This window comes from Microtus pennsylvanicus, chromosome 7, assembly GCF_037038515.1.
Source record: "Microtus pennsylvanicus isolate mMicPen1 chromosome 7, mMicPen1.hap1, whole genome shotgun sequence".
NCBI lineage: Eukaryota > Metazoa > Chordata > Mammalia > Rodentia > Cricetidae > Microtus > Microtus pennsylvanicus.
Window position 1 is genome coordinate 90,917,306 of NC_134585.1, and position 26,526 is coordinate 90,943,831.

A 26,526-nucleotide genomic window follows, 5' to 3' on the forward strand; every position below is an offset into this window, starting at 1 on the left:
TCCATTTCTCCCCCTCTTCTTGAGACAAAGTCTCCTTGTGCAGCCCTCATTGGCCTGGGAATCCCTCTGTATCAGGCTATCAGGCTGGCCTTGAACTCACAGATACTCTCCAGTCAGTCCTGAAAGTAAAGGTGCGAGCTACCAGGCCCATGCAGATTCTTTTAAAGACCAAACAAAATTATATAGCAAATGATTTGGATCCCCCTAACATCTCTCTACAAAGACATGAAGTCATTGGAAAAGCAATGATTGGAAAATTTTTATTTTATTCTTTTATCTCTCTAAGTTTCTATTTCCATTTCATTTCCTTTATAGATTTTTCTTGTAATAGAAAACTATATACCTTTAAGTTTTCGTCATTCATATACAATGGCAATATCTATATTAAAATTATTTCTCTTCTTTGCTACAAACACTATGGAATAAACATTTTAAGACATATATTTGCAATACTTACAATAACTGTATTTTTGGTTTGTAGATGATTTAAAAGACAAATACAAAGTTACATATTTGATGAATATTAAATAATAGAGTACTATTTAAGAGTGCATTTCTCAATGAGATTTATGGCATTTAAAAATTAGTTAACAGAAACACATTACATATGGTTACAATAAGGCAACATTTCATGAAAGTGAATACATAAAATAGGAAACTCAGTTTAAATAAATAGAAAGTTTTGTTATAGCAATCCTATGTACTTGGCTTGAGCAACTTCTTTTTCTGTTTGTCTGCTTTTTCTTTTTCAAGACAGTGTCTCATTACACAGCCGTGGCTCTCCTGGAACTCATCACATAGACCAGGCTGGCCTTGAACTCATGGAAATCCCCTGAACTCTGCCTCAGGAGTATTGGGGTTAAAATGTGCATCACCATTGCCTGGCTGCTTAAACAGCTTCTGAAGTCATATGTGAAGAATTATTGTCTATCATAAGATAGTTTTTAGGCAACCTAACTTTTGGCTGTTTGATTCTACTTTCCTTCTACTTTTGGGTGGAAGAGTTGGAATCTATCCAACTGGCCATAGCGTTTGTTGTCCAGGTATGGATCCATTCACATTCTCATTTAGGGGGTTGTGTGCCAAACACGTTACCCAATCACAGCATGTTGCTATTAATAGAATCCATTCTTTATTCACGCTAAACCCTTTCACCAAAGCAGGCCCAGAAAGGCTTGGGAAAGTTAAAATATTGCTGACCTTTTAATCTTTTTCAATAAAATATATTTTTGATAAACTTTTTATCATCTCGTGCATTTTTGATATGCTTTTGTCAAAACCTGAGTCACAATTTCGTGACTCATTGGCTTCAATGAAGGACAAACCAGTCGGTAGACAAGTTCCCTCTCTGGTGAAACTGCAGGAAAACTCCTTATTTGGACGAGGGCAGAATAGAGTGAAAGAAGAGACGGCCAATAAAATATCATGAATACTGTGTTGACATCATCAAAAGGCAAGCCCTCATAGTCTCATTTCTGTGACCGGTCTCAGAGTTAGAGCGCAGAGAACTACGTGTCCCAGAGGCACGTGTGTTAGTATGTTTATTTGCACCGGAGAAAGAAGTTGGGGTTTTTCTGGCAGAAGGTGCCAGCCTGAGTACCACAGTTCCCAGCATAGCTTTCCCGGCTGGCCGCAGCCGCCAAAGGGGCGTGTCCAGTGATAAAGTTACACAAGCAGGTTCAGAGCCGGCAAGGGCTTTTCCTTTCACACTCCCACTTCCGGAAACCAAAGCTGTTGAGGAGAAACGCTGTGTTTCCAGGAAGGCTGTGCCGGAATTAACGATTGCCAGAGTCACACTGCGGGTCTTAAGTGTTTCTTAACTTCTCCTGGGATAAAAGTGAGTACCAGCCCTCTAATGAGAACTTGCAGGAGATGCGGGTGCAGATGCAGGGTGGAGGCGGCAGTTTTTCCTCCGAGGTAACCGCGGGAGACCCAGCCGGCTCCGCCTCCTAGTCTCCACCACGCTTAGTAACTCTGGAGCTCTAAGAAACATTTGTACTTCTAGAAGTACCTTAGTAGGGAGAGGGAAGTGAGGGCTACCTGCCATGGTAAGCTTCAGTTGTTGTGAAGGGGGGGGGGGGGCAATGAACCCGTTTTAAAATAAAAGGATTAATAGCAATAGCAATGGACTGTCACAGAACTCGCCAGACCTGCTAGTGAACAGCTAACCTTATTTCTCAGTAGACCAATGTTTGATGAAGGCATTAGAGGATTGTTGGGATTGCGTATTTGAAACGGGGTTTGAAACCCTAAGGAAGTCATTCTAGAAACTGCCACTTGTATGATGGAATCAATAATTTTGCCAGGACAGGGCTAGATGGAAGTCTCCCTGCACACTTGGAGAGAAGTGACAGAAATTCTGGGTATGGGCAAGACTTTTGTTAAAAGGAAAGCACGAATTAAAAATTAAACTCCTTTGTGTGCCTGGGTAGAACAGTCCTTTCACTAAGAGTTTTTAGCATTGGAAAGCAGCCCTGGAAAGTCACATATGAAAACCTTAGAAGTTGTGGGGATTTATGGCTTGCGTGCTGGCACCAAGGCAGGAGCAAGGGAGAGAATTTTATGTCACAATGTAATGGCTTCTCCTTTCTAACACTCGCTTCTTGGCATTTGTAAAAGCGTTGTGCTTCTAATACTCCTTAAAAAGACAATATTGAATTTTGCCCTGCTGAGACTTCATTGCTAAAAGTATTTTAAGATTTCCAATGTGTAAGTGTTGCTTCTGCCCAAGTCTGCACATGTCTTCATGCGTCTTTCTCCTGGATGCTACACTGAGAACACTGATGACTGTACCATAGAACCTGCTCGCCCGGATCACACTTTCCCTGAGGTGTAGTACACACCCTACTGATTATAGACGACACCGGTCAAGCCCCTCGCCTTTAAAGTGTTAGGTGACATTCTCAGTTTAGCATGCATTGGAAGGGTAACTATCAGTTCCAGAGATGTGGCTCTGCGGGAAAGGGGGCTTGTTGTCAAGCCTCACCTGGGTTCAGTCCCTGAGATCATGGTGCACAGACAGATAAGATTCTCACATGCTGTCCTCTGACATCTGTGTGGACTGTGGAAAGCAGTGGCAGCTGAAACACTGCCACACAGTGAGTGTTCCCGACTTGAAATACTTGAACTTGAGCCTGGCGGTGGTGGCACACACCTTTAATCCCAGCAATAGAGAGGCAGAGGCGGGGGATCTCTGTGAGTTCGAGGCCAGCCTGATCTACCAAGTGAGTTCCAGGACAGGCTCCAAAAGCTGCAGAGAAACCTTGTTTCGAAAAAAACAAACAAAATAAAACAAAACAAAGCAAAACAAAACAAAAAACTTGGACTTGATGTATTTTTGAGTTTGGGTTTGTTTCTTGGTTGGTTGGTTTTGGTTTTTTAAGATAGGAATTTTCCTAGTAGCCCTTTTTAATCCCAGCACTCAATGCAAAGTAACAGGGTCTCACTGTATAGTTCTGGCTGTCCTGGAACTCACTGTGTAGACCAGGCTGGCCTTGAACTCACAGAGATTCCCCCTGCCTCTGCCTCCCTAGTGCTGGGATTAAAGTGTACATTACCACCACCTAGCTGAAGTTTGGATTGAAAAAAAAATTGTATATACAGAATAAGATATTTTGACAAAGATGGCCAAGTAACAAAATCCACTTATATTTCTTCTATATAAACTCATAGCGTGAAGGTAATTTTATATTTTTTATTTATATTTTTACTGCACCTGCATTTTGGCTATGACCTACCACATGAGGTCAGGCGTGGAGTTGTGCACTTGTGACATTACATCAGAGCTCAAAAATTTTGGAGTGCTGGATCTTTTTGGTTTTCGGATTCTCAAGCTAGAAACCTATGGCTTGCAGTTGGCTTTTCTTGTGGCTGGTTGTTTCCATGGCTGCTCTTCACAGTTGTCACTGAGGTCGACTTAGCCCTAGTTTGTAAACAAGGAGAAAAGGGAGAAATAGAAACCCTACCTGCTATGTGTGCCCATAGCATCCTAGCCAGATGCTTCGTTCGTATAGGCTGCCATTACCTGGATGCTTTCACCTGTGACTGCTAAAATGCGCCTGTGTTTAATCACCGTATCCGTACCCAGAATGTGCCTTTGGCTCCCCCAGGAAGCCCTGCCTAGGATCTTAGCTAACCCCAGTTCGTCTGTTGGCTGTGGTGCATCCCACTGGTACCTAAGCATGCAACGTCGTCAAATTGCAAGAAAATCCCGTCAGTTCATCACTGTCTTTCTTTGATATAAGCGCATTTTAGAGTTTTAGCGCAGTTCCTTTCTTCCTCTTGTTTTGTTAACATGGCCTATATTTAAAGTTCCAGCAGTGCAGGTTGTCATTTTCCGAGATAACCATGTCCCTGTCCTGAAGTTTCCTCCCGTGACTCATGACCTCCAACGATTATCAAGAGATGAACCCTGTGGGTGAATACCGATGAACCAGCTTTGATGGTTATTCCTATGAGTCGCGGGTGGCTTTAATAATTCCTTTGTGCAGAGGGGATTCTCTCTCCTCTGTCCCTCCATGGTGGGCAAGAGAGACAAGCTTGAGAATGTAGGGCTATGAGGCTAGGAGCACAGCTTGCCAGGGGCTCTCAGCAGCAACCAGAAAAACCGTTGGCATGCTCACTCTGTGCTATGTGGGTGACGGCCTCTGTCTGCAGATGAGACCGGGCACCTCATACTTCTAGCCTGCTGAGAGCACTTCTCCCAATGTTTCCACTCCATAAAACGAACTCTCAGCATGCTATGCCCAAGCAAATGTTCCCAATAGAAACGTCATGAAGGACATGCTGTGAACATCACTTCCCCAAGCTCTACCACTGTTCGTTTCCATTGTCTCTGTAGGCAATATTTCCTTCATGTGTTCGGCTTTTCTACTCTGGTATGTTTCTCCACCCCATCTCCACTGGCTCCCAGATTCAGATTCTGGAGTTGGCAATCACTAAGGTAGACTGTCGCTCTCGATTTCATTCTTTCATGCCCATTCTCTACATACAAAATTCCTCTTGTTCTTTGTCTGTTATTTGTTGTTGTATCTGATAAGACCTCTAGGTTCTAGCCAACTGACAGAAGGGTTTAATAAAATTGTTTGTTTGTTTATTTATTTATTTATTGAGACAGGGTTTCTCTGTGTAACAGCCCTGGCTGTCCTGGAACTCCCTCTGTAGACCAGGCTGGCCTTGAACTCACAGAGATCCTCCTGACTCTACTTCCTGAGTGCTGGGATTAAAGGCGTGCGCCACTACTGCCCAGCTTAATGAAATAAATATATTAACATTGCAACAATCACAGCAAGTACTGTCACCCTGTTACTGTTGTTCAACTAATGCTGTGTGTGTGTGCATGTGTGTGTGTGTGTGGTGTGTGTGCATGTGTGTGTGTGCATGTGTGTGTGTACATGCATGTGTGTGTGCATGTGTGTGTGTGTACATGCATGTGTGTGTGGTGTGTGTGCATGTGGACACACCATATATGCACCCGTGCAGGACAGAGGTAGAATTTGTATTTCTTAGTCTGTCTCTCTCCACTGACCAATGGAACGATTCATTCAATGTCCCCAAGCAGAACAAAGTAGCACAAATTCCATTGCGTTACTCATAATGACATGTCATTCTTAAAACTCTGTGCCACTTGAACTTTCCATTTAATATTTTGAGCCACTGTTACCCGTTGAGTTCAAACTATGGATGGGAAGGCTGTTGTGATCATTGCAAGCAGAAGGCATCATTCATTGAGACATACTTGTTGCTTGGGTCCTATGGGTCAAACTGTGTTAGGATGCAAAGAATCTGTTCCCGGGGAAAGGTTTTGATAAAGGTTGACTAGTACCAACGATGGTTGGCTGTTCAGTTACCTCTGTGTCTTTAGAAATGATGGCCAACCAGAGGGGGGGGAGTGATGACAAGTTTGAAAGAAAATCTAAAGAAAACAGAAGCTGGTACATGCCAGATTCATGCATGATTTAGTTAGGATACAAATGAGAAGAAGCAACAACCAAATGCCAAGCATCATTTCCAAATACACTTATGCATTTTAACTGAGAGACAAAAGTCAGGCTGCCTGGTTACCCTCAATCAGGGAGTATCACATCAAACTTTAAAAGCTTATACTGTATAAAACCACATTATGATTATTATAGATATACAGATAAATGAGGATATAAAATATTTCTGATTTTTATTTCTTGATGGAACCGTAATTGTTATTTTATTTTTTATGCCAAACTTTCTGTGATAACACTTTTTGCACTTATAAGAATATATTGTTTTTAAAATTTCTTTGATTCATTTTATTGTGATGTGTAGGAATATTTGCCTACACATATGGATGTGCTCCACATGTGTACCTGGTACTGGAGGACATCAGAAGAGGACATTGGATCCCCCGAAGCTGGAGGTATGGACGGTTTTAAGCTATCATGTGGGTGTTGGGAGCTGAACATGAGTCCTCTCCAAGAGCAGCAAGTGCTCCTAACCACACTGAGTCATCTCTCCGGCCCAAGAACACAATGTTTTGAAAAACTATAGCCTTAAAAAAACAAAGATAATTACGACTCTTCAAGATTGTTATGACTTAGCCCCTCTCAGAAATCTGGGAGCATTCAGTGTGTTCTTTGCCAGGCAGATGCAGTACATGAAAACAGAAGTCAGAGCTGTAAAGACGAGAGGGGGGAAAGGTTAACTCTTATGCAACACACTGCAGAAGTTCCATGGTTTCTCAACACAGTTATTCCCCCAATAACAGTAGATAAGAAATAGCCTTTCTGGATGGGAACTGCACATTCCTGAAGTAGAAGTGGCGCGAGTGAGCAGCAGAGCATCTAAGAGGATGCTCTGAGTTCTCTCCACAGGGCGTGCCACTTCAGGTGCTTGCATTTACGCCTTAGAGAAGGAACGGTCCCTGCCAAGAGCAAAAAGCTTGGGGTCATTGACTGATGCCTCCATGAGTGAATGTGTTCAGAATGTCATGCTTGGGGCTGGAGAGATAGCAAGGGGTTAAAAGCACCGGCTGCTCTTCTGGAGGACCCAAGTTCTGTTTCCAGTACCCTCGTAGTGGCTCACAACCATCCTTTCCAGGGGATCTTAAACCTTCCGATGCACATACAGGCATGCAGGCAAAATACTCAGATGCAAATAAAATAAAATAAATACGAAAGAAAATATACCTCTGAAGGTTTGGACTGGAGATGGAAATCAGAAGTTGTCAGCAAACTCACAGTGTTTACATGTATAGTTATAGGGTAGGTGTGGTGGCGTATGTCTTTAATTCCAACACTCAAGAGGCATAGGCAGAAGGATCTCTGTGAGTTTGAGGCCAGCCTGATCTACATAGTGAGTTCCAGGACAGCCAGAGCTAGACAGAGAAACCTGTATGAGATCCACATAGCATACAATGGGCCATCATAACCACTTTAAGTACACAGTTTGATATCATTAAACAATACACCATCCCACGGAACCCCTTATAGCTGCAGCCCTATTTCCACTTATGCTAATCATTCTTTCCCTCCTCTGAGCCCCTGGCCATCACCGTCCTACTTTTCAATGAATCTGACGGTTCAAAGTACCTCAGAGAAGTAGACTTGAACAGCTTTGGTCCTTTTGTGGTTTGTGTCTTTCACTCCCTATGAGCCATCTCAGCCCATCCATGCTGTGGCGTGTGTCCTTCCTTTTCATGCTCATGTATGTATGCATATGCAAAGTTTGTCTCTCTGTTGATCAGCAGATGCACAAGTTGCTTTCACCTTTTGGCCATTGCAAATACTATTATGAGCATGATTGTATGTCTTTGAGACACCGTTTTCAGTTCTCTGGGGCGCATGTCCAGAAACGGGATGGTTAGAACAGATGGAAATTCTATTTTTCTTAAGGAATACAAGGGTTCCAGCTTCTCTGCATCCTCCCCAACACTTGGGATTTTCTCCTAATATTCCAATGGATGGGAGATGGCATCTCATTGTTTGGGTTTGGATTTCTGTGATAGTTAATGGCAATGAGGATCTTTTTGTGTTCTTGCTGGTCTTTTATGTAGCTTCCACGTCTATTTAAAGGCTTACCCAGTATTTTAAAATCAGGTAGTTTTTCAAATGTTATTGAATAATAAGTGCTTTTCATATATTATAGATATTAACTCCTCAGCATGGATATGATTTATAAACATCTTTCCCATTCTGCAACTCTGCATTCTGTTGATAGTATCTTTTGGCACACAGATGATTCTAATCTTGAATTCATCTTCTTAGTCTATTGCTTGTGCTTTTGACGTCGTATCCATGCAATTATTTCCAAGTCCAAGGTCATGAAGCTCGACGTCTATGCTTTCTTCTAAGAGTTTTACAATTTTAGCTCTTACATTTGAACCTCTGAGTCATTTTGAGGTCATCTTTGCCTCAGATAAAGTTCAAACTTCATTCTTTTGGTTTGTAAACATCCAGTTTTCCCAGTATCATTTATGGAAAAAGAATTGTACTTTTCCCCATGGAATGCTTGCATCACTGTTGCTGAAATCATTTGACCACAAATAAGATGATGCGTGCTGCTGTCTCTCATTGGTCTCAATAGGTGTATGGTGTGGCTTTTGATAGCTTTGTGGTAAGTTTTGCTTATTTAGTTTCTTATTTAATGTGTACAAATGTTTTGCTCACATGTATGACTATGTACCAAGTGCATGAAGATGCCCCAGGAAGCCAGGAGAAAAAAAAAACCTCTGGAACTAGAGTTCCAGACTCTTGTGAGCAGCCATGTTGGTGGCAGGGATTGGACCAGGACATCTGGAAGAACAGACAGTACCCTTGACCCTTCAGCAATCTTCCCAGCCTCTGTAGCGAGTTTTAAAATGAGGAAGTTTGAGTCTTCTACCTTTATTCTTCTTTCAAAATATTGTTTAAGCTGTTCAGTCAAGGATACTTCACTTTCTATCTGAGTGTTCTGTTGGATTTTTTAATTTCAAAAAATTGCTGGTGGTCTTCAATACTTTTTTAATGTTTTTAATTTAACATACAAAGCAATGGGTTTTTACACATGTGTATCATTATAATTTGTTCTAGTTCATCCCTTCTCCCCTTCCATTCTATTTAAACAGAAATCGTTGCTGCCACCCTCTATGAATAAATTTGTATTTAATTTTGTTACTTACTACATGTTTGTGTCATTAAAAGAACAATACAGAAGCATTATTTCAGTGGTTAAGTACAGGGCAGTGTACAAATAGAAGTACAACAAAACCTTGTAAATATTTTTTCTCAAATCACGTTTTGTATACCTTAGATACTTTATGAAGAAAACCTGACTGATAATGTCAGTTTTAGAATACAGCATTTCTAGTAAGTAGGGAAAATGAAAGATTGAAGTATAGACCTATGTTAAGTTTCAGTAACTACAATTCTGGGATTTATTTACTTCTAACAGTGCTGTGAGCCTCATTTAGACACTGATGAAACTAGGTTCGGGATCAGAGGGCTTGCCTAGCAAGCATGCTGCTAAGATTCAGTCCTCAGTGCCACCAAATAAATGGCTAAATTTTAAAAAATTGCAGAGATTGATGAAACTAAAGGTCATTTCCAAAAGCCTGAATATCTCACTGAAAGTGACTCAGTGATTAGTAGCAACGCAAAAGACAAGTTCAGACTGGAGATAGCCTGAGCCCAGCATGGGAGACTTGGAGAGGGCAGGAAAGCAAAACCATGTTTTTAAGGCACAGTTGGCCACCCTTCATCAGCTTCCAGATGTGCTAAGGACAAGGAGAGGGAAAGAGCAGAAACAAGGACCTTGGAGCAGATGCATGGTCAGAAGCATCCTTGAGTTTCATTACGTGGAAGATCCCTGGAAGGCTCTTTGCCTTGTTGGTGTTTACTTTACATATTCAGCCATCCTGAAATATCCTTGTAATAGACCCCCTCACTTACACCCCCTCTCACACACACCCAAGACGTTTAAGCATGCCTTGAGAGTCTATCCACAGATCTGGTAGCAAATTCTCTCTCCATAGATAGCATAGATGTAGCCTTTGTCACCCCCACACTGAAGTTCTATGAATTTGTGAGACAACTGATCAGTAAGCTGTTTTCCGAGATGAAATTTGGACAGATGAATGCATTGTGGAAGCTCAAAAAGATTATCGATCGGGTTAACAATACACACGGCTATTTTAATGCCCTAGAAGTTTTCCTCTGGGTCATCACCTGCCTTGTAACACATGAGGCTTTTTGCTCTTCAGAGTGCTCCATTTGCCTTCATTAATAAGTAAAATAAACAGGAAGTTCAAGTGCATCGATGCTGGTGTAGTCCACCAGAAGAGGGCAGCAGTGATACTCCAAGAAGAACGGATTTAGGCAGCTCTGAAGATGACTTTAAAACAGGTGGACCAGGGGTAGTGGGGAGGCATAAAGAGCTGGTGCCAACATCCTGGTTAGCATTCTAAATTAGCTCATCTTCAATTCCAGAAACACGTTCGCTAAAATTTCAGAAAATCTTATGAAATACCATAGTGTGACGAGGTGACATTTGGGGAGATTTCTGTTAATACTGATGAGGGTTGATACTAAGAGGTATTCTGAAAAACTTGCTCTTCTTTGTAGAGAAATGTTAGAGAATGGCTTAAAATTAAGCCTTTTGTTTCGTGCTGGGCCTATATAGAAAAGCTATAATAGTTGAAAATTAACAAAAAAAAAAAAAGCAGCTTATTTTCTTGGAACATTACCAGTGTCCTTGAACTAAAAGGAAAATTTTCTCATCGATTCAACAGAAAAAAAATGCAGAGTAGGCAGCCAACAGTGGCTTCCCAGATGGAGCTCACACAACTTCTGTAAACACTGAACAGCAACGGAGGGCTTTTCTCAGGAGATCTAGAGATTGATACTAATCTTAAGAAATACTAGCATTAGGTCCACAGAAGGAAACAAAACAGATTATTCTTAGCTGGCTTCGAGTATTATGTTATTGTGGGGAAGAAAGATACTTCATAAAACTGAATAATTTGCTAGTTAACAATTGAGAGAATTTTTTTTAAAGAGAGAGAGAAAAAAAGGAAATTGGTCTACATAACACCTCCAAACCAGAGCTGACATGAAAAGGGAACTGAAATGGAAAGGAGAACTTGTTTTAAATTAATTTTGGAAGGAAGGGCTGGGTGGAAGGACTGGACCCCTGACCCCTGCTTCCAACTCCTGACTGCTAAGATTACAGTCAGGGTAGTACAATTCCCAGCTGTTGATTTTTTAAGGCCCATTAACAACAATATGTTGTGTTTTATTTTCTTCTGTTAATTGTAAAGAAAATGGAGAAGGCCAAATGTACAGCTTCCTGAAAATCAGTAGGTATTGAGTAATAATTGTAGCAACTTTGCCAATTTACAGAGCCATAGGATATCCCAAACCTCCCTGAACGTCTGTATGGTTCAACTACGAGTCTGCCATCAGCTAACATAACAGAAGCTGGAAAACCTTTCCTCGGACCACTCATCTCAAAGGTCTCTGATCCCAAGCCCCCCTAAGTTCTCCCGTCCCCCGTCTTTACAGGCTTCTCCACCCTTCCCAATTCCCAGTCTGCTGGGTCTGGCTACATTTTGTTGGTCACCTAGGCTACTTGTGTTTTTACAGGCTCCTTAGTCTGTTCTGTTCCTTTGTTTTCTATTGCATCGTTTCCTGGGCAGGGATTGACAGAGCACTTGGGGTTAAATCCAAGACAGTCCCCAGCTGGCTCAGACTGGTTCTGGATGAGCTTCAGTTGGCTTCATCACACACCTTGGTTCTTTTATCACCCCCTACTCTGTCTCCAAGGACCCTTTTCAACTCCAAATCTAGCTTCCTACTCCTGCTTCCTAAAACCCAGATTTCCCTCTCCACAGTTCAGGGGACCTGGTTTTCCAGGAAGAACCTTGGCTTGCCTGGAAATCATCAGTCTTTATGTATCCAGCACTGTGCCTTGGGGAAACACAGTCTGCTTTGTGCCCAAGCCTACTCTACTTTTCTTCTACCCCTTTTATGAGTCTTCTCGTTGTTCAAATTCCCTCTTCTGTTTTGACTTTATTTTTGCTTCTGACATCTTTTCCTTAGCTGTTGGCCAGATATTGGTCCACAGGATAATTCTTATGAAAAATTCATTTCTCTTGAGACTGTTAACTGCTCCCTCCTCCTTCTCCTCTTAACAGAAGTGCTTCTAAAAATAGTGCATGTGCATATACTTCCCTCTTTTATCTCTCTAACATTCACCCATCAGCCTCTTCCTGTCTGCCTTTCAGGGAAATAGCTACTCATTAGATCAACAAGAGCTTCTTACCTCTCCCTGGACTTCTATAGCACTTCTGCTGTGCAAGGAGTCCTGTCTGCACTTTGACGCTTTGAGGATTCTAGTATTTTTAGTTTCTTCTTCTTCTTCTTCTTCTTCTTCTTCTTCTTCTTCTTCTTCTTCGTCTTCGTCTTCGTCTTCGTCTTCGTCTTCCTCTTCCTCTTCCTCTTCCTCTTCCTCTTCCTCTCCCTCTCCCTCTCCCTCTCCCCTCCTCCTCCTCCTCCTCCTCCTCCCCTTCCCCCTCCTTCTCCTCTTCCTCCTCGACCAGCCTGGCCTCAAACTCACAAAGATCCGCCTGCCTCTGCCTCCCGAGTGCTGGGATTAAAGGCGTGCACCACTACTGCCTGGTTTAGTATTTCTAGTTTCTAGATCTTATTTTTTAGTCTGCTTTCGTGCTGTCTGGGCTCTGAGTAAAGTCATCCTCTCAAAATCTGGCTCCCTTTCATAGTTTATATCCCTCCAGCCCCCGCACCAGTTGAATTTAGGATTGTGTGCTTGTTATTCAAGTATGCAACATCTGGACTGCATTCCCCAGCAGTTCGCAGTTATCTTTGCATGCACTGAACACAAAGGTGTCTTCCCCATGTGGATGGTCCCCAAATATCTCTAGTTCGAATCTCTCATGAGTTTCCTTCACAATTGCCAGCCTTCTGTGAAACACTTCATCAGTCTTCAGGCTGCTGTGGGAACTTCCAATGGACCAAGCCTAAACTCAGGACAGCTGATATGGTCTGCAGAATCACACCTCTGCCTTGCTGCAATCCCGACCCCACTCCCTCAGTCTGGCACGCACCTCTCCACACTGACTCTCTGCTCCTCAGATCCAGCCTGTCACCTGTCACTCACTGGCATCTTCCTACATAGCCTCTACATATAGCCTCCACTGATCTTCTTTTTTTAAATTTATTTATTTTATTTATTATGTATACAATATTCTCTTTGTGTGTATGCCTGCAGGCCAGAAGAGGGCCCCAGACCCCATTACAGATGGTTGTGAGCCACCATGTGGTTGCTGGGGATTGAATTCAGGACCTTTGGAAGAGCAGACAATGCTCTTAACCTCTGAGCCATCTCTCCAGCCCCTCCACTGGTCTTCTGAACAAAGCCTCATGTAATGAAATCCCTCCTTCCTCAAAGAGACGTTCAACCATTTGTGACCACAGAAGTCTTGATATATGTTTTGAATGTTGAACCCTGAAAGTTCTCATGCCTTTTTCATCCTTGGAACCACTCTAGACCTGGGCACACAGCAAGTGCTCAGATAACTTACATTGGTGGAAGAAAGTTGTCATAGACTTTTCTTTTTAAGAATTGGTGTTCTTGCTGGGCGGTGGTGGCACACGCCTTATTTATTTTTTTAATTGATTTTTATTGAGCTCTACATTTTTCTCTGCTCCCTTCCCTGCCTCTTCCCTCCCCTTCTACTCTTTCCCATGGTCCCCATGCTCCCAATTTACTCCGAAGATCTTGTCTTTTTCTTCATCCCATGTAGATTAGATCCATGTTTGTCTCTCTTAGAGTCCTCATTGTTGTCTAGGTTCTCTGGGATTGTGATTTGTAGGCTGGTTTTCTTTGCTTTGTGTTTAAAAACCACTTATGAGTGAGTACATATGATAATAGTATTTCTGGGTCTGGGTTACCTCATTCAAAATGATGTTTTCTAGTTCTATCCATTTGCCTGCAAATTTCAAGATGTCGTTATTTTTTCTGCTGTGTAGTACTCCATTGTGTAAATAAACCACATTTTAATTATCCATTTTTCAGTCAAGGGGCATTTAGGTTGTTTCCAGGTTCTGACTATGACAAACAATACTGCTGTGAGCGTAGTTGAGCACAAATCCTTGTAGCATGGTTGAGGATCCTGTGGATATATACCCAAAAGTGGTATTGCTGGGTCTCAAGGAAGGTTGTTTCCTAATTTTCTGAGAAATCACCACCCTGACATCCAAAGTGGCTGTACCAGGTTGCACTCGCACCAGCAATGCAGGAGTGTTCCCTTTACCCCACAACCTCTCCAGCATAAGTTGTCATGAGTGTTTTTGATCTTGGCCATTCTTGCAGTTGTAAGATGGAGCCTCAGAGTTGTTTTGATTTGCATTTCTCTGATGACTAAGGATATTGAGCATTTCTTTAAGCGTCTTTTAGCCATTTTAGATTTTTTCGTTGAAAGTTCTCTGTTTAGGTCTGTACTCCATTTTTTTTTATTGGATTATATTTTCTTTTGATGACCAATTTCTTGAGTTCTTTGTATATTTTGGAGATCAGACTTCTGTCTGATGTGGGGCTGGTGAAGATCTTTTCCCATTCTGTAGGCTGTCGTTTTGTATTTACCGGGCACACACCTTTAATACCAGCACTCAGGAGGCAGAGGCAGACGGATCTCTGTGAGTTTGAGGTCAATCTGGTCTGTGGATTGAGTTCTGGAACAGCCAAGGTTACACAGAGAAACCCTGTCTGGAAAACCAAAATAGAAAAGAAAAGAATTGGTGTTCTTGACGAGCGCAGAATTTATAGTAGGCAGGCTACAAAGTGGAAGATATAGACACGTTTTTAAAAGTCCCTTACGCCAATAAAGTTGACACTTGTTTTTATTTCTATCCTAGTTCGGTTTCTGTTGTTGTGACAAACACAAGGATCAAAAGCAACTTGGGGAGAAAAGGGTTTATTGAGCTTACACATCAGTCCATCATAAAGGACGTCAGGGCAGGAACTCAAGGTAGAACCTGGAGGCAGGAACTGAAGAGGTAGAGACCATGGAGGAACATTGACTCCTGGCTTGCTTTCTGTTGCTTGCTCAGTCTATCTTTTTAGACCACCTGCCCAGAGGTGACTCTACTCCCTCCGAGCTGGACCCTCCCACACCAGTCAATAATCAAGCCATTCTCCCATTCCTCCCCACATCCCATTTTCAAGCGTTTGCTGTGCTCTTTCCTGCTACTGGGATTGCTCCATGCTGCCCACCTGCAATAGCAACCCTTTGGTTACCATTTTTGATTGAACAGGGATGGACAGCTAACTCTAGGAGTTGTTGAAACCATGCCTTTCTAAGATTTTATGTCTGAGTTAAGGATGCCGTGGCTGAGTCACTGTTGAGGGCATGATTCAGGGAGGGGTCATGACAGCAGACCTGATCAGAAGCCTGGTTGGAAAGGGATACCCAGAAATGCCTGCTGGCTTCATCTCTGTTCCCTTACCAACTAACATGGTGCCTGGCACTTAGTAGGCCCTGTGAGGCCCAGGGAAAGACTGACACAGACAGCTGCTCTAACAGCTTCCTTTTCCTGGTTTTTACTCCCCACCCCTTGTAAGATGACTTCCTGTCCTTCTTTCTTTTTTTTTTAGAAGTCCATTAAATATCTTTATTTTTTTTGCTTTTTTATTTTATTTTTTAATTTATTTATTTATTAAGGATTTCTGCCTCCTCCCCGCAACCGCCTCCCATTTCCCTCCCCCTCCCCCGAACAAGTCCCCCTCCCTCATGTGCTCGAAGAGCAATCAGGGTTCCCTGACCTGTGGAAAGCCCAAGGACCGCCCACCTCTATCCAGGTCTCCTAAGGTGAGCATCCAAACTGCCTAGGCTCACCCAAAGCCAGTACGTGCAGTAGGATCAAAAACCCACTGCAATTGTTCTTGAGTTCTCAGTATTCCTCATTGTCCGCTATGTTTGGCTAGTCCGGATTTATCCCATGCTTTTTCAGACCCAGGCCAGCTGGCCTTGGTGAGTTCCCAGTAGAACATCCCCATTGTCTCAGTGTGTGGGTGCACCTCTCGCAGTCCTGAGTTCCTTGCTCGTGCTCCCTCTCTTTCTGCTCCTGATTTGGACCTTGAGATTTCTGTCCGGTGCTCCTCTGTCTCTATCTCCTTTCATTGCCTGATGAAGGTTAATATTCAGGAGGATGCCTATGTGTTTGTCTTTGGATTCACCTTCTTATTTAGCTTCTCTAGGATCACTAACTATAGGCTCAATGTCCTTTGTTTATGGCTAGAAACCAAATATGAGTGAGTACATCCCATGTTCCTCTTTTTGGGTCTGGCTTACCTCACTCAGGATAGTGTTTTCTATTTCCATCCATTTGTATGCAAAATTCAAGAAGTCCTTGTTTTTTACTGCTGAGTAATACTCTAATATGTATATATTCCATACTTTCTTCATCCATTCTTCCGTTGAAGGGCATCTAGGTTGTTTCCAGGTTCTGGCTATTACAAACAATGCTGCCATGAACATAGTTGAGCATATACTTTTGTTGTATGATAGGGCCTCTCTTGGGTATATTCCCAAGAGTGGTATTGCTGGGTCCAGGGGTTGGTTGATCCCGAATTTCCTGAGAAACCGCCACACTGCTTTCCAAAGTGGTTGCACAAGTTTGCATTCCCACCAGCAATGGATGAGTGTACCCCTTTCTCCACAACCTCTCCAGCAAAGGCTATCATTGGTGTTTTTGATTTTAGCCATTCTGACAGGTGTAAGATGGTATCTTAAAGTTGTCTTGATTTGCATTTCTCTGATCGCTAAGGAAGTTGAGCATGACCTTAAGTGTCTTTGGCCATTTGAAGTTCTTCTGTTGAGAATTCTCTGTTCAGCTCAGTGCCCCATTTTATAATTGGGCTGATTAGCCTTTTACGGTGTAGGTTCTTAAGTTCTTTATATATTTTGGAGATTAGACCTTTGTCAGTTGCAGGGTTGGTGAAGATCTTCTCCCAGTCAGTGGTTAAGTATTTGAACTTTAAAAAAATGTAGATAAGATTTTTACAAATCCTGCAGTCAGTAAACAGCAGAGCCAACTCTCAAATTCAAATCTGACATAAAGAAATCTTTTGATCTGAAAGTTTGTTTGAACATAGTTCTGATGTTTTCCTATAAGCAAAAGGGAAAATTATGGCTAAGCACTGTTATAGCGATTTGTTAACTGTGTGACCTGCAGGTGGCGAACTTGGACAATAGAAACCCTAAGCAGCGACTGCCTGGCCAAAGAAAGCTGGGGTTTGCGTTTAAAACCAAACAACCAAATAACCAACCAACCAAACAAACAAACAGAAAGAAACTCTGGTGCTCTCATAAAGGTTGATTGTGGTTTTACCACAAAAGGATTCCTTAGGATGAGAGAAAAACCTCTGAAGAGACTGTTTATCTGGGGAAGTGGTTTTACTCTGTGCCACACGGTTGAGGGGCTGCTAGAAGTTTTGGTTCTGGCTGAGAGTCCACACTGGCTTTAGTGTCTGATGCTACAGAAAGGTGCACCGTGCGGAGACCATAGGCTCCTTTCCCAGCAGCCCTTGCGTGTTTGCAGAAGCGCTGCCTCTCCAATAAGTGGACACACGGGTACTCGATAACCCAAATCCAGGCTGTGCCCACAGTGCCTATACCTTTCTGTCTATATAAATAATTATGCACTCCGCTGCTTGCTTGTGGCCACAGTTGAGTGTTTGTTCTTCTTCCTCCCCACGGTAACCCTTTAGAGACCAATTACCGTCCTTTATTGACATCGTTTTGCTGCCTGACAGAGATTTCCCGAGCGGCACATCGGGCATTCAGGGCTCCTAAGAGACCTCTTTAACACTCTCACGTAATCTATTTGTTCTACTTGAGAAACGTTTTTCTCTCTTAAAAATTCTACCACAGAGTAAGATGGAATTTTTATCATCCCACGCCGCAAAGCCATTATTTGTGGAGTTGGGGGGAGGGCGGAGATCAGTGTGGCTTCCCAAACTTTGCCTGTTCATGGAGTGGCCCGAGAGGTTTTGTTGGTCTTTTTAGCTGTGAAAGGCCAGCAACTCCCCTGACATGATAGATGGGTGACCTTTTACTGCATTATGAATCAGGGTCACCGTTTCCAAAGAGCCTCTTGGCTTGTGGGTCAGGTGGAGGGACATCTCTGGGCTTCCATGGTTCTCTGCCCTGCCATTTATCACAGGGCTGTAATTATCACCTCCACACCCTGGGCTCCCCATGAATGCGAGCGTTTGGAATCTGCATATCAGTGTCTTAATCATCCGTTCGCTCTTTGCCTATGTCTGGAGTGTACGCTCTGTGGACGATGAAATCCTTGTGCTTGGAGATGATGCTAAGACAGTGAGCGAGGTGAAGACCAGATTAGAAGAGGAAATACGAGCCAACTGCTTATGGAGCAATGTACCCCATACGAGACAATATTTTTTTTTCCTAAGGAATAGTAAAAGAAAAAAAGAGCGGTTTATGGTGGCCCATGTCTTCAATCCCAGCACTTGGGTGGCAGAAGCGGAATCTCTGAGTTCAAGGCCAGCCTAGCCTAGTAGAGCGAGTTCCAGGGCAGTCAGAGCTACACAGAGAAACCTTGTCTCTAAATAAATAAATAACCGACAACAACAATAAATAGGGCATGTTTAATCTAATCCATTCATTTTTATGCTCTTAAGAAGCTAAGGTACAACTGAATTTTGGTGGCTGTTTCCCGGGAAAAGCTTGTGTCTCCAGAGACCTCAGGGTTGCTTGCTTCTGCCCTTTCTTAAATACCCCAGTGTCATGTCTTCAAAGCAGAATCCTTAGCTCTCAGGATGAGGCAGATTTGGTTTGAAGATTGCTTTTCAATCGTGAAGACGCAGCTCATCTATGATGTGGTAAATTAGAACCTTCCAGAAAGCTTGGAAATGATGTTACATCAGGATGGATTTGGGGTTCAGGAGAGATGACTCAGTAGGTGAGAGATGTATTCACTGACCATACAGATGACCCAGCATCCATTCTCAGCCCCCACTTTAGGCAGCTCCAGGAGATCTGATGTCTGTGGCTTCCACAGCCACCTTCACCCTGTAAATACACCCCGACGCATGCATAGATACCCCAATTAAAATAAAATAGGTATTTTTAAAGTTATTTTTAAAAGATTGGGCTTGGATTTGAAAATACCATCAGTGAAAGACAGACCAGAGAGGGGTTGGTCAAGAAGAATGATAAACACACATTGATTGACAGATAGAAGCAGTGTCTTTCCATGCCACTCCCACGAAGTGCCCCGAGTAGACAGTGGGACATCTGGCATGAAACAACAGCAACGTTCAAGAACTCCAGGACACACACACTGATGGAGTACAGGACTGCCGTGTCTGTCCCTGGCAAACACTCAGTGAAGACTAGTTAAATAGTCTTTGATAGCCTCTTAATCCCAAAGAGAGCCTCTGCTGCAGAGTATCACAATAGCGGCGTCGTTCACTTTCATCCGCAGATTTAAAAGCCCAGCCGCCATCTTGCTTTATGATGGTGGTGGGGCTATAAGGAATGATACTGTAGTGGATAAGTAACAGACCAAGCAAGCAGCCCATTCTGAAAAGTGTCCATTCCCACATCCTCCAGCCTATGTGTGTAAAATTCTGTTAAATTTACATTCTGTTAAATTTCTAGCATCTTGGCTTTATTAAGTGTGGGTCACTGCTGAGTTCAGCATGACCTACCACCGACACCTGTGATGCTTAGCGTTCACTGTCAATTTGACAGACTCCTAAGGACCTCTGGACATACTTGGCAAGGATTATCCCGATCACACTAATTGATGTGGGAAAGTCCATCTTAATTGTAGGCAAGACCATTCCCTGGGCAGAGGACCCAGGAATATATATATATATATATATATATATATATATATATATATATATCAAAGGAGAAGGCAAACTGAGCTCCAGCAAACATTCATTGCTTCCTGGGTCTTGGCTGTGCATGTAATGTAACCAACTCCTGATGCCTTGACTTCTGCAACACAATGGGTTATACCTTGAACTGTGAGTCAAACAACTTTTTGTGCCTCAACTTGGCATTGGTTGAGTTATTTTATCACAGAAACAGGACACACCCACGTGCATGCGTGCACGCACGCACGCAAACACACACACATACACAAACACACACACTAGTGCAGACTTGGATTTAGCAAGTTTGAACAAGAGCAACAGTGGTCCAGTGTTCCTCTTTGCTGTGGTTTTTCAGTACCCCTTTCCACATTTACTCTACAGTTTCTGCTGATGCAAACTATTTTGCTTAGTTTTCCATGAACTTGACATGAACTAGAGTCATCTGGGAAGAAGGAACCTCGAGTGAGAAATGCCTTCCTCCTTTTGGCCTGTGGACAAGCCTGCAGGGCATTTTCTTGAAGGATGATTGATGTTGAAGGACCCAGCCACCGTGGGTGGTGCCACGCCAGGTCAGGTGGTCCTAGGAGGTATAAGAAAGGTAGTTCAGGAAGCCTCTGGTGTTTATTGAGCATGTTTGCCAGTAGATCTGCTACTTTGCAGGAAGATTCTCTTCATTCCTGAGTAGTATTCCATGCAGTGGATAGTCCACATTTTGTTTAGCTGACACTGGTGAGTAGACCTTCGGGTTCTGTTGCTTTGTCAATGTGATTGATGCCTCTGGGAGCAGTTGTGGGTGACTGCTGGGATTCACATGTTTTCATTTCTATTGGGTTCATCTTCTGGAACGATCTTCTGGAAAGATCGTTTACGACAAATTGATGTTTATTTTTTTTTCCTGAGGCAGGGTTTCTCTGTAGCTTTGTGTGGTCTAAATATTTTGAAAATAACACAACTTTAAAACATGGCAGCATCTCAACAAATGACAAACTAAGGGCTGGAGAGATGGCTCAGAGGTTAAGAGCACTGGCTTCTCTTCCAGAGGACCCAGGTTCAATTCCTGGTGCCCACATGGCAGCTCACACCTGTCTGTAACTCCAGTTCCAGGGAACATGACAGTCTCAAACAGATGTATATACAGGCAAAACACCAAGGCACATAAAATAAAAATAAATTGTATACAAAAAACCAAATGACAAACTAATTCTTCGTTAGATCTCAGGATTTCTCTTCAACCAATTTTCATAGTCTATCAAAATTATCCTAGAAAACATACATAAACTTCATGAGATTTTAATAGATTATTTTTAGATTAGACTTTTTTTCATAGTATTTTTTTTTTTTTTTAGCCCAACACGCTCTCACGTACTTTAGGCTGCCCTTCCTTGGCCATGTCGTTCAAATAAGGATGACTGTGGGCCTTTGGTTCTCCTGCCATTAAATCTGAGTATGGGGACTTCAGCTGTGCGCCGCCTCACCCCGTTTATTCAGGGCCATTCCTGTGCTTCCGGCATGCTATGCTAGCTAGCACTCCACGAGCTGAGCTACATTCCAGCCCGTGGTAATTTTATTTCTCTGTTGTTTTATACCACTATTCTGTGGTCATGTTCATTCATGCGCCTGGCTGTTCGAGCTTGTGGCTTTCCTCCCACTGCTTTGCAGCAAAGGCTGATTTTTAACTTCTCTGCTTTTTCCTCATTAGAGACTATGCAACTATTAGTTTTCTTCTGGGTCTAGTTTGGTCACATTTGTTTAGTTCAGAAATGTGTTGAAAAATGATAGACTTATGTCTAGAGGCTACCGAAATTTCCAACTGACTTTGAAGAACATTTCAAGTTCCCCTCACTGGAAGACACAGATGGACCGAACCAAGGGGAAGAATGAACAGTCAGGGTAAGATGTTTTGTAGAGGACCGTCCAAGTCAGAGAAGCTTGGAACAGAGCACAAAATCTAGTTCCGAGTTTCCTGCTCAAAAGCGATGATGCGGGTTAGGGTTTGTAATCAAATGGAAAGAAACTCATCATTTGGCACGGAAATAGAACTGCCACTTGCTTTGCAGTCATAGAACTTACTGGGTGGGCCTCAAGCAAAATCATTGATCATTATAACAGACCATCATATCAGTTTTTACACAGTAATTTTCAAAATTGCAAACTAATAACTTTATAACCAATTATATATTTGTAAGTTAGTTATCAGAAAGTAAGGAAAGCAGAGTCCACCTTGTTTGTATATAGAACGTCTTGTTTTTATAGAGCCTAATGATTAAGAGAGCATTTTTAGTGTATTTGTGTGTGTATATGTGTGTGTGTGTGAGAGAGAGAGAATGTATGTGTATGTGGGGTGTGTAAGTGTGTCTGTGTGTGTATGTGTGTGTGTAGTGTGTATGTCTATGTAGGGTGTGTGTGTGAATATATGTGTATGTGAAGTATGTAAGTGTGTCTGTGTTTGTATGCAGTGTGTGTGTGGTGTGTATGTATATGTGTGGTGTGTGAGTGTGTGTGTATGTGTGTGAGAATGTATATGTATGTGTAAGTGTTCTGTCTGTGTATGTGTGTGTAGTATGTATGTGTATGTGGAGTGTGTGTCTGTGTGTGTATGTGGAGTGAGTGCGTGGTGTGTATGTGGTGTGTGTGTGTGTGTGTGTGTGCGTGTGCCCATGCCCATGTGGAGGTCAGAGGACATTTTGTGAGAGTCAGTTCTCTTTTTCCTCTCTGGTCCTCGGGCTAGGCAGCCAATACCTTTTGCTTATCCACCTCACCAGCCTTCTTTCTTTACCTTTAGCTCAAATGCACACACACACACACACACACACACACAAACACACCCGCGCATGCTTTTTCTGCAATGTTATACAGTTTCTAGTGTGTCCCATGTGTTGACTTTCAATCTCTGCATTATTTAACCACTGCTTCGCTGGATGTGGTCAGTTCACCTGTCTTTGTGGGAAAGCAAGCTACCTACAAACTGCAAGCAAGTTTAATGCTATCCCATGTGAGAGTCCAGGGGCAAGGCTGGTGACATCACCGAGCCTGGTTCCCCTGCTTATTTGGGAACAGAGTCCCTACTCAGAGCATGTGGTTAGCACTTGATCCTAATCAAAGGACCCCAAATGCTTGGATCTAGTTCATTTTAATCTTAGCTGAAAAGAGTGTAGATGGACACTTAGGGCAGAGTGAAGGCAGCATAATATCTCCCCTTCAAGTGCTGCACAGCCTTCAGAATGCGACCTGGATTTCGGCCTCGTAATTCTCCTTGAAGCAAACAGAAGGGGCTCACAGCACAGAAAGCAGCGGTTTATGAGGCCAGTACAGACAGCCGCACAAGAGGACTCTGTTCATGGTCTTCAAAGTGAGGCAGCGATGGCATGGTTGCTGCTGTGGCCACATGTAATATCGCCTGTAGCTCTTTAAAGAGGATTAGCCCAGCGTGCTGAGAGCATTCAAAGCTGGATTTCATGTCGGGCTGAATATGCTAATGAGATGGTAATGTGTACGGCAAACATTTCGTAATATCAAATCCCTTCCAAATCAGCTTTGTCCCTCCCACAGTGGGAAACCAAACTTCATCTTATCAGAAGGGCTAGTTCTTTCTGCCTCGTGTATCTGCCTGGATAAAAGATGAAGTTCAATATATGTGCATTCATATTTAAGCTAAATTCAACTCCAATGTAAGCAGAAAATCAAAGGCTGTTTATAGACAGTCATTTAAAAAGAATTTTACTAGGTCTCTCTGCCCCCAGGGGTGAGTGTAAAATACTCGATCCTTGTAGAAAGCAATAAATACATTGCTGTAACTTCGCTTTAGAATTTCTTTTTGTGATTCTCTCTCTCTCTCTCTCTCTCTCTCTCTCTCTCTCTCTCTCTCTCTCTCTCTTTCTCTCTCTCTCTCTGTTGGAAAACACTGCCTCATGACTTCCCAGGTCGTGTCTCCACTCATCCAGATTTGAGATTTGCTGCTTTTGTTTTTTAAGCTTGCTGTGTGCTTGGGGGATGATACACAAGTTGGTTCCAACTTAGTATTTCCATTTCAGAGCCTCTTTGGCATGGCCAAGATGAATTCTTTGCAAGGCTGCGATTGCAATCCATGTAGCTGCATCCAGCATCCTTGCATCCATGCACATGGGTGACTGAAAACCCCCTGAAGACTTCATCTCAATGGCTGGGAAAGAGAGAACCAGCAAACACATGGAACCCAGTGCCCGTGGCTCGAAGTCTGATGCGTGAGCTTTTGTTAGTTATCATCATCTCGTTGCACTTGACTGAGGAGCTTAGGCTTCCTTAGTTTTTGTTGGTTAGAAATGGTGTGCGTGCGTGCGTGTGTGTATGTGTGTGTGTGTGTGTGTTTATCGAAGTTTTGAAGGGTTTGTCTGTGGACACAGAGGGACGGTGATACATATTCATGAAAGACTGCGCTCTCCACTCCATGTTAGCTCTGACAAAGCCTGAGCTGTTTCACACAGCAAGCTGACTGGGGTTGTGTGGGGGGGGCTGCATGGCCAGATTAGTGCAAACAGTGAGCCCACTCCTCTGCTTGTTAGGCCTTTTCCTGACAATTTCCCCAATTGTCGCTTGTGACAAGGCTGTCACTAGGTGATGGCTTCTTTTGGCCATTTTGAGATAAAGATAATTTCCTTAACTTCCATTTTATTTGACCACAAGCACTGTGGTTGAGAGAGGAAGTCCTTCCGCAGTTTAGGGATCAGGGCACTGTCACTTCAAAGGCAACTTTGATCTAAAAATATGTGCTGTACCAAATTCATTATGTCTTTCCTTAAAGAGCTTTTAAATTTATTGATCTTCTCCGCAATTATTCTCCTTTTACATCCAGTAAGGATGTATGAGATGCAGTGTTGGAAGAGCCTAAGGAGGAGTTGGGGGCTGCAGCCAACTGGCCGCTTCTAAGAACCGAACAACAGGTGCTTTTGTTCCCCCCTTGAGCCTCTGCTGAATCCCTGAGCAACAGAGCCCCTCTGCTGCTTGTGGACGCACACTGATATTGGTACCAACAAAATAAGACAAAACGACGTTTGATATTGCAGCTCAATAAAGGAAAAAAATTCTATACAAAAATGGTGCCAACGGTCGTCTCGCACCCCCCCCCGCCCCCATTGTGCCCACGATTTTGAAGGCCAGCTCACAGGGACTGTGCAGGGATAGCACGGCCTCTTTGTTGATGAATAATTTGGCTTCCACCGGGAACAGTCTTCCCCTGGGCTGAGGGTTAGCTTGATTAAGTTCATATAATTGGATTGATGGAAGATTATACAAAGCAGAAAAACAAGAGGATAAAAATCTCTATGTGAAAATTTCCTTTAAAGTAATAAGAGCCCAGGACCGATCTGGGAGATGACAGAGGGAGGAGCAAGGAGGTGATGCGGTTGAAATACACTGTGTGAAGTTCTCAAGGAATCAGTACAAAATATTTTAATGCGCAAAAATGTCATTGCTTGTAGGAGAAAAAGTCTGGATGATTTAAGAAGAATGTTTTTTGTGGCATCTTTAATTTGCTTTCAAGTAGTTCTAATCCACACACACACATGGAATGCGCATGTAAATAAGCATGTTCGGCAAGTGTTCTGCACAGGGTAATTAGATTTCATTATCCTTTGAACTTGGCTGTGTATTTAAATTTTTCATCATACAAAAACCATCTTCAAAATAAAATGTCAGGGGGGGAGGGACAAAAGCTTCAGCGTAGGAACACTTATGACCTGGGGAGCAGGCCCTCTTTCTGGAGACTTTGCTGCTCTCAATTCCTTCTGCTCTTGCTGTTTCAAGACGCGGATACGTGAAATCGCTGTGGTTTCAACAACACCTGAAATGCAGGGTAGAATAGTTTCCATGAGAAGTATCACGATCAACCATTCGCTTCTCAAACAACACATATAATGGTCAATTTTGGACTGAGCAAATGGCTGGTGTTCATTCCCACAATTGAGAAAAGTTTAAACAGCTTAATCCAAGTTTTCTTGTCCCGAGTGCTCTTATTTCTCGCCATTTCAGAATACCTAGGTAGTTTTGGTGGTTAGTAAATTCATTTCGGCACGCCATAATTTCAAAGTCTTAGTCATTCAGGAAAATATGTAATTTCTTCTCCCAGTGTTGGGAATCCAAATCTAGGGGCTCATGTCTGCTACCAAGTTACACCCCTGATTTGTAAGCATGTTGAAACATGTTTAACACATGCTGTCAAATCATGTCCTTAGGCTCCCAAAAGAATGGAAAGTGCTTCTTTTAAAAAAAATCAGATCTTTGAATTTCCCAAAATGCTTGTAGTATAAGACTACCATTGTTTTGAAAAGCTGGTTTGGCACCAGGGAACACGTGCTTCCTAGGCACCAGGATGCCCACGGCTTTCTCAGCAACGCCAGGCACTCCGTGTTATGTCAATTCATCCTGATTGAGAGGGAGATAGTATGGTTAGCTCAGATTTATGCATGAGGAAATTGAGGTCCATAGAACCCAAGTGATGTGGCCCTTTCTCACATCTGGTCAACGGTACAACCGGAATTCAGACTCAAAAACTTGGGATCTCAAGCCGTGTTGTTACCACAGGGTCAGAAGGCACAGGGCTCACAATACATGAATGGGCCGGTTTGCTGCTTACACCAGGCAAGGGAAAGTGTGTCCTCTCTACAGCCCCAGTTT

At 42.9% G+C, this 26,526-nt stretch overlaps 1 protein-coding gene across 4 annotated transcripts in view; it reads left to right on the forward strand.

Moving 5' to 3' along the window:
- The first annotated feature begins 1,608 nt into the window (after positions 1–1,608).
- Positions 1,609–26,526, forward strand: part of Alpk1 (alpha kinase 1) — a 93,439-nt gene continuing 68,521 nt past the window's right edge. For 2 of the 4 annotated variants that reach the window (XM_075981371.1, XM_075981372.1), the window contains exon 1: positions 1,611–1,837. The gene's annotated coding sequence lies outside the window, so the exon portion shown is untranslated. Of the gene's footprint in view, positions 1,838–11,384; positions 11,462–26,526 lie in introns of those variants that run through there. The other 2 variants (XM_075981375.1, XM_075981373.1) reach the window with 2 other exon arrangements.